Source organism: Papio anubis, chromosome 14 (genome assembly GCF_008728515.1).
Source record: "Papio anubis isolate 15944 chromosome 14, Panubis1.0, whole genome shotgun sequence".
NCBI classification, from domain to species: domain Eukaryota; kingdom Metazoa; phylum Chordata; class Mammalia; order Primates; family Cercopithecidae; genus Papio; species Papio anubis.
In genome coordinates, this window is record NC_044989.1 from 106,332,579 (window position 1) to 106,346,003 (window position 13,425).

The 13,425-nt window shown below is 57.8% G+C and overlaps 1 protein-coding gene and 1 long non-coding RNA gene across 2 annotated transcripts in view; one reads left to right on the top strand and one right to left on the bottom strand.

Moving 5' to 3' along the window:
- Window positions 1–13,425, bottom strand: part of KCNIP3 (potassium voltage-gated channel interacting protein 3) — a 90,387-nt gene that overhangs the window by 60,889 nt on the left and 16,073 nt on the right. The gene's annotated exons all lie outside the window — the stretch shown is intronic.
- On the top strand, window positions 8,321–11,494 carry LOC108581699. The gene is made up of 3 exons (XR_004178374.1): window positions 8,321–9,089; window positions 9,299–10,113; window positions 10,741–11,494. It is a non-coding gene; the product is annotated as an uncharacterized LOC108581699 (long non-coding RNA).

The following is a 13,425-nucleotide window of genomic DNA, read 5'->3' on the forward strand; positions in this document are numbered from 1 at the left end:
AATGAAATATGTACTCACTAAAGTATCCCTATAAATGTATTTAAATATCTATGTATTTATAAGTATATATAAATATATATATAAGTATATATATATATATAAGTATATAATATATAAGAAATATATATATGTATAAAATATGCTTATAAGTATATATATATATAAATGTAATATATAAGTATATAATATGCTTGATAATATATATAATATATAAGTAATATATATATATATAAGTAATAATATATATATTGTAATATGTATGTGTAAAATGTATATATATGTGCTTAATAATAGAGTAATATATGTATATATGTGTAACTAAGTATGTATACAAATAAAATACACTAGACACCCCCCTACCCTAAACATCTTACCTCTTATTTTGGGGTAAGGGACAATGGCTGCCTTGGCCCCCTGAACCTCCTGCCTGGCCGGGACCCTCCTCACACGATACCCAGATTTCAGCCAGACCCCAAGCTGCTGGGACGTCCCCCGACTGTCCTCTTGTGTCCTTTCTTAGGCTTAGAGTTGCTTCAGATTTCATGGCAGCCCCTCCTGTGACTGAGCTGCGGCCAGCACTCCATCCACAGCCTCCCTGCTGCTCAGATGAGCTCCTGCACCGTCTCCGCCAGTCCCCACTTCAGTCCCAGGATTCCCGTCACTGCTCAGGCCCAGGCCCAAACCCATCCCTCTCTGGGACGGCCAGCTCTCAGTCAGTCGAGTTGGGGTCCAGGCCTGTGGACCCCACCAGCGCGGCTGCACCTTGCTCTGAAGGGAGGCAGGGGCCCAGCCAGGACACTTCCCTCCCCACACTGTCCCTGTCCGTCACTCAGCCAGCAAGGGACTGGAGCTCCCTTCTACCTCCCAGCCCAGCCTCAGCCAGCCAGGAGTTTGCCACCGTGGTTCTGGGCTCTTTGCATTTCCTCCCAAATTGGAAGAGGCCATAAAACTGTCTTTTGTTTTGTTTTGTTTCGTTTTGCTTTGTTTTTGAGACAAAGACTCACTCTGTCGCCCAGGCTGGAGTGCAGTGGCGCCATCTCAGCTCATTGCAACCTCCATCTCCTGGGTTCAAGCCATTCTTCTGCCTCCGCCTCCCGAGTAGCTGGGACAACAGGCGCCGCCACCAGGCCCGGCTAATTTTTGTGTTTTTAGTAGAGGTGGAGTTTCACCATATTGGCCAGGCTGGTCTCGATCTCCTGACCTTGTGATACGCCCACCTCGGCCTCCCAAAGTGCTGAGATTACAGGTGTGAGCCACCACACCCGGCCAAAACTGCCATTTTTTTTTTTTGCAAAGCAAGGGCATGAAAAAATTATTTTTAAAAAACTATCTCACGTTATTAAGAAAAACTACTCAGCATTATTTCAAACAAGAATGAAACCTGAGTCTGCGACAGGGAATCCGTTTAGTTCGCTGACCAAGTCAGCCCATGGCCCATCTCTCCTCATTCCCCGCAGAGGCCCCGCCAGCGCATGGAGGGGAGGCGGGGAGCCCCGGTCTATCTGCGTGGTGGGGAGTCCAAGGCAGTGGCCACGGGCTCCCTCAGCCTCCCCCGCCCCGTCAGGTGCAGGCCCTGCAGTCAGGAACCCCGCACGTGGCCCTGGCAGCCCTCCCCTCGCCTGCCCGCAGGAGCTGGCCCCTCGTCCATACAGGAGGACAGGCCTTCCTTGATGACGTCTCAAACCCACCGCCCTCCCGAGGCCTCTGGGGTGACAAGGGATGAGGCCACGACCACCCCCCGCGGGGACATAGGGACCGGGGCAGGGGCTGCTGGGGAGAGGGTCCCAGCTTGTCCAGGGCTTAGCTCAGGGCATTGGGAGCCGGGACACATCCCGGAAGACAGGTGGCATCCCGGGGATCCTGGCGTCTTTAAGCCCCAATGTTGTGACGGGTGGGAACAGAAAACGCGGCAGAGCCGGTGACCTGAAGGAGTGAAGTGGTCCGGGAGGCGGACGCGTTGGCACCTGCTGCCCCCGGTGGAAGAGGACGGAACGCCTGCAGAGAGCGCTCCTGCGCCGGCCGGGAGGGGCCCTTTCCCGGAGGGGTGGCCAGGCCTGCGGGCTCCAGCCTGGGAGATGCCGCTGCGGAGCCCTGGGCACCCACTGCCCTCTCTGCCACCGCAGTTCTGCCTTTTCCTTGGTCGCCCCAAGCACACACAGACGTTTCCTCCCACCTTCCTCTGAAAGCTGCTCCCGTCTCCTCTCCCCACCTTCCGAAAACACTCCCAACCTCCTGCACCCCAGAGGGCAGGGGTGTGGGTCCCACATGCACAGCATACTGGGGAGGGGCCTGGCGCTAGGAAGGTGGCCGTGGGGCCAAAGGGCCCTGTGCCTGGGCAGGTGGCTCTGCACTTTTCTGGAGGCTGCCCCCTCCACCTCACCCGTCAGCTCGTCCTTCCGCTGACCCTCCCATAGAGTTCCTGTCCACCCTCCTCCTACATGTTCTATTTGGCCATTTGGAGGCAGGCAATGGGGGAGGCTGGGTGGGTGGAGGCTAGAGCGAGGGCCAGGACCACAGCAGCCCATGCTTCCTGGAGAATCCTAAATTCCTGGGTAAAGAAGAGCTTCAACCTGCTCGCAGTGGCTCTTAACGAACTCTGCGTCGTTTGCAAGGCCTTGGGGAAGTGTTTGAGAAGTGCTCTGAGCGGAGGGGCACAGGGTCTCATAGCACCGGAAGCGCCAGGGAGAGCTGCCAAGGGCTGGGGCTGGGTGGTATTTTGAAGGCAGGCCCCGTCCCACGAGCAGGAGCCACCAGCACACCCCCCTTCCTGGCCCCTGTGCCTGGATAAGCGGGGAGGGGAGAAATCACGGGATAGACATCTGGTCCTAGACCTTGAAAATCCTTCTCTCCAGCTTCACTTCATAGACAAGGAAACCGAGGCCCCATCCAGGGCCTGGAAACCAGTCCCGCTATCACCAGCCCTGCCCTTGTGGCCGGGGGCAGCCCTCCCTTGGCCCTTTATGGACACTGATTGACTCCTTAAAACCACTCTCCATGATGCCCATTTGATGGATGAGGAGACTGAGATGCATAGAGACCCAGCAGCTTGTCCAAGGTCACAGCAGGGTGGGGAGGGCAGCAGGCTGTCCCTCGGGGACAGGGCTTTTCACATGCCTCTGACAACAACCTCCACCGTGACCTCATCCTTTTTTTTTTTTGAGGCAGGATCTCACTCTGTTACCCAGGCTGGAGTGCAGTGGCACAAACACAGCTCACTGCAGCCTTGACCTCCTGGGTTCAAGCGATCTGTCCATCCATGTTCCCAGCAAGTAGCTAGGACCACAGGTGTGTGTCACCGTGTCCGACTAATTTTTGTATTTTTTGTAGAGATGGGATCTCACTGTGTGCCCAAGCCGGTCTCGAACTCCTGGGCTCAAGCAATCTGCCCACCTCGGCCTCCCAAAATGTTGGGATTTACAGGCATGAGCCACCAGGCCCTGCCAACCTCATTATTCTCATGTCCATTTTGCAGATGAGGAAACTGAGGCTCAGAGAGGTTAGAAGCAATTTGCTTCACACAGAGCTATGAGCGGCAGAGATGAGATGCTTAAGAGTCATGGAACTGTGGCCTGAGGAGCACTGAGTGCCCGTTGAGGTCCCGCCAGGCACTATCTAGCATGGCAGTCGGGGCATCTGGCTCTCGGAGAGGCAGAACTAAGGGCTCCGATGTCTTCCAGGCCTGTAACACGGATAAGATGCCGTGGTTTCCTCCTCCCTGTGGCAGAGAAGACAAGCCTGCAGGCAGTGGCCTCACTCACCTGGGTCTTTCTGTTTCATGTCCCGTCTGTGTAACTGAGCAGTCCTGTCTCTGTCTGCCTTTTGTTCCCACCCTCTAAAGAGCCGCGTGTTCGTCTCCTTGTTAAGGAGTTCCACAGAACCTTGATACGCACTCCGTATCTATTTGCAGAATTGCATTTTAGTGCATCAGAATGACGCTTTGTCAATTCGAGCCAGATGTGCCCCATTTTGTGTGTAACCTCTGGTCTCTGCTGCCTCCGTCGGGTGCCCCAGCCCCAGCCCTGACCCCTCTTCTTCCATTGCACCCTAGCCTTGTCTCTGGGGCTCCATCCGGGGCACCTGCCCTGTGATAGGGTGAGTGGCCCAGAGCACAGGGCTGGTGCTCTCTTGGTGTGAATTCCGTGCTCATATCTGGTTCTATCTGGTATTAAATGTAACTTTTCCTGTTGCGTTTGAGAGAAGTCTCAACAGCCAGGAACGAGAGATGCAGCGAGAGATGCAGGGACCATGCACAGGCCACTAAGGGTCTTTCAGAGCCATCCGTGAGAGGGCAGGGAAGGCTGGGGGCGAGGGAGGGAAAGGGCAGGCTTCCAGGCTGGGAGGGACAGAGACCCCTAGGGAAGGCTGAGGGGAAGCTGAGGAGAGGGCTTAGGGGAGGCTAAGGGGAGGCAGGGAGGACAGAATAGGAGGCTGGAGGCCAGGGGAGGAGGAGCTGGGGGTGGGGGGAGGAAGGGCTGAGAGCCCCTCAGGCGCGCATCAAAATCAGCGCATCAAACCTCCGTTCAAAACCAAAAACATCAAACTCCGGCAACTCAAAAACCATTTTGCGCCTCAAAAAATCAGGCGCTCCATCCGGCGATCAAACTCAGATCAAAATCGCTCGAAACAAAATGCACTCAAAAATCAAAATCAAAATCCATCAAAATCAAACACTCGAATCGCTCAAGATTTCAAAACTCGTCGCTCAAAATCAAGATTTCAAAACTAAAGATAGATCTGAAGGAAGAAACTAAAGTCGAGGTGAGACAAGGCAAAGTCGAGAATAAGGAAGAAGAAAACTAGAAGTCGAGAAGAAAACTAAAGTCGAGAGGTCAAGGAAAAGGCAATAAAGGGAAACTAGAGGAGTCGGGAAGAGCTAGAGGAGTGCGGGGAAAACTGGGGAACAAGGAATGAGGGGCTCAGGAAAATAGAAGTCTGGGGAGGAGAAAGCTAAGTGTCGGACAGAACCAGAGGGGTCGAACAGGGAGAAGTCGCAGGAGGATAGAACCGGAAACTGGGTGAGTCGGTTTTCTCGAGGGCGTCAGGACAAAATAAAGTGAAATGTGCCCCTGGAGTCTGGGGGATGCGGGGCCAGTTGGGTCTGATCTGCCCCTGGAGGAGTTCGGGTGGTGACTGGCTACACTGGCCGGCGGCTGCCAAGGTGAGGACAGTGAACTGGGCACCCACCCAGAGGCCATCATGGAGCCGGAGGAGATGCTCCCGGGAAATCTGTCTTCAAAGTCCCATCCTCCCCACAAGAAGGACCACTGAAGAGGAGCAGCCTCAGCACCTGGGAGACAGGCCGAGGGGTGGCAGGGGCCGCTGAGCGGTGGCGACCTTGGGCAGGCCTGGGAAGGGCATAGAGACTCGGAGACCCACCCACAGCTCACCACACCCTGCCTCCTCCTCCCCAACCCGCCAGGCTGCGGTGAGTGGCAGGAGGGAGTCCCAAAGCAAAGGAGGGTGCCGGGTTGGAAGGGATTCCCTGAGTACTTGCTGACACCTGAAAAGCGACCACAGGATCTGCAGAAAATTGAATGCAAATGGCAGGGAAGAGCGGCGGCCCCAGCGAGTGGACCGAGGGTCAGAGGCTGCAGCGCCTCAGGCTCCCTCCACGTGGTTCCACACCTTGGCAGCAGGCAGTGGCGTTTTCAGCGGCACCCACCCCATTCTCCACTGCACCTCCGGGTCCACACCCAGCCAGCTCTCAGCCTTCTCACCCCGGCTCCCAGAGAGCACCTCCCCAGCTTCCTGAGGATCCCAGAACCGGCATCGCCAGAGCTGGGAGGAGCTCAGAGGACGACCAGCAAGCCCCAGCCCTCGGTGCCAGGAGAAGCACCTGGGGCCCCAGGCAGAGGCTCACCCGCTGCTCTTGCCCTCCCTCCCTTGTTCTGAGCTGGGGCTCAGTGACCACCTTGGTAACAGCCCTCCTGGCCTCCTAATCCGGTACGAGGCTTACGTCTCACTCTCCCCAAGGAAGACAAGGAACATGGACTGAGACAGATGGCGTCGCGGAGGGAGCCAGAGGGAGCACCAGGAGCCCGGGCGCCTGTGAGGCAGGACAAAGGCATGACACAGGCACCCGGAGCTCTCGGCAATACAGACTCTTGCTTATGGCAACACCATGGCCATAAACCGGCCTTCTGGGCCACCCAGCGGAGGAGGCACTGTCACCGTAGCCCCCCAGCAAAGATGAGGAGCCAGGCCAAGGGCAGGCAGGAGGAATGCTCGGGGTCACTAGCCAGGAGGAGCGAGGAGGAGCGCCCAGCTCGGAGGCTCGTGCCCAGTGGCTCAGTGACCCCGGGCACATTCCTCTCCCCCGGGCCTGGCCCGCCCGTGTCTCACCTCACACAGAAGCAGCCCAGGGTCCACTATCTTCAAAGTTCCTCCTTCCCCAAAAAAACTTCCTGAGGAAGGGAAGGCTCAGGAGCCTGAGGCGCTGAGAAGGGACAGCACACGCAGCCACGGTATTCCCCTGTCTTGAAAAACTGAAAGGCCCAGGAACCCTGGGCTCTCCAAGTCCCTACCCAACTTGCCACCTGGGGTTAGACTGAGCCCCCCGCTCCACACAGCCTCCGCACGGCAGGGTCTGCCTTCCTCCTGCAGACTCTGTGCTATCTACCGCTCTCCACGCCTCTGTCATGCTACCGGTTTGGGGATGCGTGAGTGTGTGCTCCGTCTTACGTTTGCGTGCTTCTCCAAATGTCATGCATGAATTCGACAGGTATTTCGTGTGCCAGGCTCTGTGCGACGCACTCAGGACAAGGCAGGGACAACAGGGGCGGACGAGCCCCTCGTCCCTGGAGCGGCTGAGGCAGCCCAGCCCTGCCGGCGGCCGCAGGTGACCTCTCAGCGTGGAGCAGCATCTTCTGGCAGCACCAGGTCCTGGGATGTACGCGTCACGTGTCTACGCCAGCTCGTCTTTGTTTTAGGGACTTGATTTTATCTCTCTTTGGAAATCACTTGACTTCTTTAGCCTGCTTTCCTCCACGTCCCCGCAGCACTTGCTCAGCACTCCAAGCGGCTGCTGGTCACTCCTTTCAGGATCTGAAGCTCCTGATATCAACCCTTCCCCCGTGTCCTTCCCAGCAAATGCCAGGTCCCCCCATGCAGGACACCACCCCTGTGCCTGCTTTGTGGTCCCCAAGGCCGAGCCTTGGTCTTGGTCCTGCTCAGCCCCGGGCGCGGGCCGAGGAGGTAGAGCCGAAGCCGGGAGTGGGACTGGCTGGCTGTGGATCACCCGCCTCCGGGGCTTCCCATGGGCCTGGGCCCATAAGCGCAGACTCGGGGAGCCCCCTACATCCCTGCCAAGGCCTCCAGGTTGCTTGGGTTTCATAGGTTTTGGGAGGTGGCTGTCATTAATTGAGAACTTTCTATATTGAGGTCTCAATACACACTTGCCCATTTTTGTCAATCCTCATCACAGACACCACTTCTGCCTTTGATGGCAGAAGAGACGGTCTCCAGTGAGGACGGCCCGGGCAGTGGAGTCGGTGTGCACAGGAGGAGGGCTGGCCTGAGAGCTGCCCCACTCCCTCCCAGCCCAGGCTGGGCCTGAGTCTGTGTACCCCACGGAGAAGCCGGCCCCTCCCCATCTGCTCTCCCTCTCTGAGCCCACGAGTTGGGGATCCCAGGCTTGGCATTCACTGTCCTGTTGGCTGCAGAGGCTGCAGTTCTTTGTGGTCCTGCTCCCAGGGCCACTGCCCACCCCTGCCCCCGTCACCTCCAGACAAGGCAGGCCCAGTCCTCGGCCCAAAGCTGCCCCTTCTGCAGCCCTGTCCCAGCCCCACCAAAGCAGCCCTCACCTCGAACCAGGTTCCCAGAGATGAAGCGGAAGACGACGCTGCTGGTGCCTGCCAGGTGCTTCCCACAGCCATGCTGGTACTCCTGGAGCCTCGGGCCAGGGCCGCACCCTGCCATCCTTAGGCCTGGCTTGATCCGCCCGGCTCCTGCCCTCAGCTCTGCCCTGCCTGCCACTGTGCAGGCGGTGCCCCCACAAGGCTGCTCCGCAACCTCCTCTGCCAGCCTCTCCTCAGCCTGACACTCAGCACCTTTCTTTCTCCAGGACTCCCCTCTCCTGGTCTGTCTGTCTCTGTCTCAAACGCAATGTCCCTCCTCCCGGTCTCGGCTTGTTCCCAGTGTCTTGGGCTCTCCAGGCCTGTCCTTCTCTCCTCTACTCTCTCTCCCTGCCTCTGGCTCTCCCAGCCTTTCCAGGGACTGCCTGCCCTTCAGCCCAGAGCCCCAGGGCAGCCAGAGTGCACTCAGCCCCCCTGCCTTGGGTCGGCCTCCTCAAGTAGCCCCTGCCCCTGCCCCTGCCCCAGGGCTGCCCCTTCACCTGGTGCCTGGCCTCAGCCTCCAGGCCCCCGGAGCTCACTGTTCCTGGAGGCAGAAGGGCCCCTGCGGCTTGGGCTGGGAGGTGTGGGGATGGGGCATCGTCCTGAGCGCCGAGCACCAACTGAGGAGGTGACGCTGGTGTGATTACCAGCTGAGGCTGTGATCTCACTGCAGAGGGGCCTCACCCAGGCTCCAGGGCTTCTCTGCAGCCAGAAAGGGAGCAGCCTGCCCCCACACAGTCCCTGCCTAGGAGGCTCGGGGCCAGGGGCCCTGAGCAGAACGGGGGCAGAGGTAGGGCCGTAGCCTTAGGCTGTCTCTTGACCTCTGACCTCCATCCACCGGCCTCATCCCTCAGCCCTGCTGTGCCTCTCTAAAGTGCAGAAGGAGAAGTGGGAAGGGGCTCCACTGCTGAGGAGGAGAAGGGAGAGCCGAATTCGTGACTGGAGCTGACCAGCCCCCTGCCCTCCACGTTTTTGAGCACCTAGCGATAAATAAAAGCGATAACAGCCAGGCAGCTCGCTAAGGTCTTTCTGGGTGCCAGTGAGTGCCTTCAGTCATCAAAATAACCCTGCAAGCTCCGTGTGGCTGAGAATGCCAGCTCTGTATTCATTGTTTCCGAGTTTCACCAACAGGGTTCAGATGCTGTCAGAGATGGAAACGCGCCCAGCTGAGAATTCCACATTCTCCTGCCTTCCTCGCAGCCTGGGCAGCTTAGCTCCGACCAGTGGGATGGAAGCGTCCATCTTCCAGAGACTTCTGTGAGTGCTGCCTTCCTGCCATGGAGACCACCACTCTCCCCTTCCACCTGGTTCTCCTTCCTGTTGCCTGAAATGAGGCTGTGTGGGCTGCAAAGCAACCACTTTGCCACAGCAAGGGAAACGGTAGAAGAACCAAAGACACTGACACTGACGTCCCTCAGCTGCCAAACTAGCACCAGCCACTGCCTTGCCCCTTATTTCCCATGTAGGAGCTGATGCACCTGTCTTGACCAAGCCACTGTTACTTGGGGTTTCCGTTACATGCAAGTTCAGGCAAGCCAAGGGATCCCTTGCAGAGGTAAAGACGAGCTGCTGCGCCTCGCACGCCTGCCCGTAAAGGAAGGTGCAGTGCCTGGCGGGCCTCCTGTGCACTGCAGTTAAATGTGCCGCTCAGAGGCTGTGCCGCAGGTGCAGGCCAAGCACAAGCAGCGCTGCCCCTTGGGCCTAATGACCCAGCACATTTAATGACACACGATGAGTCTAAGGCAAGTTGGGACGCTCTGCGGGGCCATGGCAGGCCCCCAGAGGGGAAATCTGTGGTCTGTTGGGTTTTGAGCAATGCCAAAGGTCTCTCCTGTTGGCATTCAACTAACTGCCCACTGCTGGGCTGCTGTGGGGGTGGACCGCCTGATGGTGGGACAGACAGAGACAGACCCACCAGGTGGCCATGAGCCCCAAACCGCCCACCAGGAGCCAAGTATCAACCTCTCGCCCAGCCCCACTGGTATCTGCATGTGCACACAGTGCTCTGTCGTCATGCCCAGGTGCTGTGGACGGAGCCCGAGGCAGGGCGGGTCTGGAGGGCGCAGGGAGGCTGTACCTGCGGGGGCTGCGACTCCCACCGTGCCTGCTGCATTGTCGCTTTCCCCACAGCCCGCCCGCCTACCATGGTCTCCAAGGCCGTCTGAAGAGGAAAAACATTCAGAGATGACTTATAGACAGAGCTGCAAGAAATGTTGGCACCAACTCCAGGTGACACTGAGGCCCACCTAGGGGAAGGACGTGGAGAAGGGACATCTTCCTGGTACGTGTGTTGCCCACATTGTCTGAAGAAGAGAGGGCCCGAGGCACAGGTTTACATTGATCATGGATGGCTGTTAACCATTAGTTCAGGGGTCAGGGAGGTGAAGGGGCAGGGTCGGGGGAGTAAGGGCTGGGAGGCCTGGGGAGGAACCACCCAGAGTGGGACAGCAAGTGCTTCACAGGTGCCCTCAGGGGCGCTAGGGCCGAGGAGACGCTGGACGATTGGACGATCAGGTGGGCCAGTGGTCCCCTCTGTGCACCTCACAGCCTCTGTTCCCGGCCCCTCTGGCGTTTGCTTGAGAACCACGGGTTCAATGAAAGAACTTCTCCCTGGGCTGATTAGGCTGCAGCTGCCATTCAGTGCCCAGCCGGCCACCAGGTGGCAGGTCAGCCGCTCTGCGACCCCGTCCCTGCCATCACTCCGGGGCTCCCATTATCCTCGGGGGAGTGACGGTCACTCTGGGTGTGACTTTCCCTCTGGCCTGCCCTGGTGCTGCCAGCACCTCCCCCGTTACGGTGCCCCCGCGCCATAGATCCTGAGCAACAGACTCGTTTCACCGTGGAGCAGAGCAGTGTGGTCAAAGGCCAGGGTTCACAGGCTCCTGTCCCCATCCTGTGCCCATCCCAGAAGCAGCCGGCCTCACGGAACAGTGACGAGACCCACTGAAGGCTGGCTCTGGCACCAATTGTGGGTTCCAGGGCTGCCCTGTCCGGCGCCGGTGACCCTGCTGGATGTGCTGCCTCTCCCCGCGTCAGAAGAGCAAGCTCAGAGACCAGGGAAACGCGCAAAGGCCCCTCCCTCATCCAGGCCCGCTCACCGCACCTCTGCTGCTCGTCTTCAATACTCCAGGCTCTAGATTAGAGGCTTCAGATTCCCGTGGGAGAATGTGTCCCCTGCAGGAGGAGGCATGGGCTCTGCTGAACTGCAAGCGGGGACGGCTGCTTGGCCATGCTGGGTCCCTCACACCACTCAGACCAACTGGCATCAAGGGCCATCGGTCAGCGAATGACCCTGTTATCAAGGGGAGCAGGGAGACTCTACCTCAAATCCAGTCAATTCTCCAGGGAGCCAGCAACTCTGCCAGTTACAGTGATGAAAGTCAGTGGGGGCTTCTAGCAACCCCACTGAGGCAGGACCACCAATGACTCAGATCCCTCAGGAATGGGGGTTTGGATCACTCCACCCAGGACTCAGCCAAGGCCCTTGTGGTGGATTAAAGATGGCCACAGATGTCACACTACAACCCATGGAAAGGGGTTAGTTTTCAGAAACCCTTGACAATTTGCACCGATCTGACATCTCACTTTGATGTCATGTATCTCGATGCCTCATGACGTCAATTGTATCTTGTATCTTCAAATACACGAAAATTATGTTTATAGATCTTTACGTATTAGAGACGAGTTAATTCACCTTTTGTTCCCATACCTTTCTGCTACCCCTTTTTCCCAGGAGCACTGGTGGTGGTGGTGATTTTACGTGGGGATGCCCTTGAACCCATGGGAGAATGAGTGTCTCCCTGGGATGCACGGGAAGCTGAGGAGGATGTGGGTCTTCTCTCTGGGGGAGGGGCATGTGCATGCGTGTGTGTACATGTGCATGTGTGTGAGTGTGTGTGTGTGCATGTGTGTGTGCGTGTGTGTCTGCTCGTGTGTGTGGTCATGTGTGTGTGTGCATGTGTGTGTGGCCATGTGTGCGTGTGTGTGCACGTGTGTGCTTTGTGTGTGCATATGTGTGCTTGTGTATGAGTGTGCATGCGTGTGTGCATGTGTGTGCTTTGTGTGTGCGTGTGTGTGCATGTGTGCATGTGTGTGCTTTGTGTGCTTGTGTGTGCACGTGCGTGCATGTGTGCTTTGTGTGTGTATGTGTGTGTGCATGTGTGCTTTGTGTGTGCTTGTATGTGTGTGCATGTGTGCCGTGTGTGTGCTTGTGTGTGTGCATGTGTGTGTGCGTGTGTGTGTGCGCATGTGTGCTTTGTGTGTGCGTGTGTGTGTGTGTGTGCATGCGTGTGTGGTTGTGTATGTGCATGTGTGTGCTTGTGTGTGTGTTTGTGTGTGTGTGTGTATGAGAAATGGCTGCACCGTGTCACACAGAAGGGTGCAGCAGCTGCTAGAGCGTTCCTGCCAGAGCAGTCCAGGATGCCAGGCATCTCCCAAGGCGGTAGGTGGGGCCCTGGCTTCATCCCATTCAGACCTCGTTCTCTGGTCCTCCGGAGTTTCTGTGAACTTCCTGAGGCCTGGAGCAGATGCCTCCACTTAAACCCACCTGTCTGGTTTCAGTTGTCTGCAGCCGGGACCCCAGGTTATTTGTGGGTGACATTATTATTCCAGTTGAAGAAACCCAAGTCCCACAGCCCTTGTGGGCACCAGGCTTGAGAAACAGGTTTGTCCAGTGTGGCACTGGCCATGCCTCTGGAGAGGTGTCCTGCAGGGAGGGACTTCAGATGCGGGGAAGACACGCAGGGCAGGCCAGAGTCCCAGCTTTCGGGTAATGGAGGAGGGTCCAAGGAGCTTGTAGGCTGAGGATGGGGGGCATCTCCTGGGTAGAGTGGGGCCAGGCTGCCTGTGCTCTGAGTCTCCTGGGCTCCCCTCTTAGAGGCCCCGCTGTCGGCCACCTCCTGACTCCATCCTGGGGTCTTCACACCCAGGAGGGGCCACTCAGGGCCCAGCCACAGATGCTCCAGCCCTCGCCCAGTGTCTCCAGGCCCCTGGTTCATGCGCACTCTTTGCCAACGTTCTACCTCGCCCGAACTGGATCTTGGCTTTCACTCCCAGCTGTTCCCGACTTGTGTCTCTGGCCCCACTTCCGCCGAATGGAAAAGCCTCAGTACAAGGGCACAGTGTCTGGGCCGCCCGCCTCCCACAGGACCCCAAGGCTCAGGACACCGTGCTGGGCTTCGCAGAGCATGCCGCGGGGCTACACTGAATGGTCCCCATTGTTCTTTGCACCCAGAGCCTGTGCAGGCTCCCAAAGAGCGGGGATGCCTCGTCTGCACACGGCGCAGCACTTCACACGCGCACAAAGCCCTCAGTGTGACCACACCAGCCCGCCCTCCTTGCGGGACACACGCAGGACATGTTGGGACTGAAGATAGGAGACGCGGGAGCTATGGCCAAGGGAGACAAAGGTCACATCAGAGTCCTGGCTCCTCCATCTGTGAGGTCCCTGGGCTCCCTCCTCCCTCAGCTCCCACCAAAGACGCTCGTCAGGTGGGCACCATGGAGCTCGGGGCCCGAGCCCCCCGCTGCGCCAACCCCCGCTTCTTGTGCCACCTGCTGGGTCATGTGACCTCCCCGAGCTGCCATGGACGCT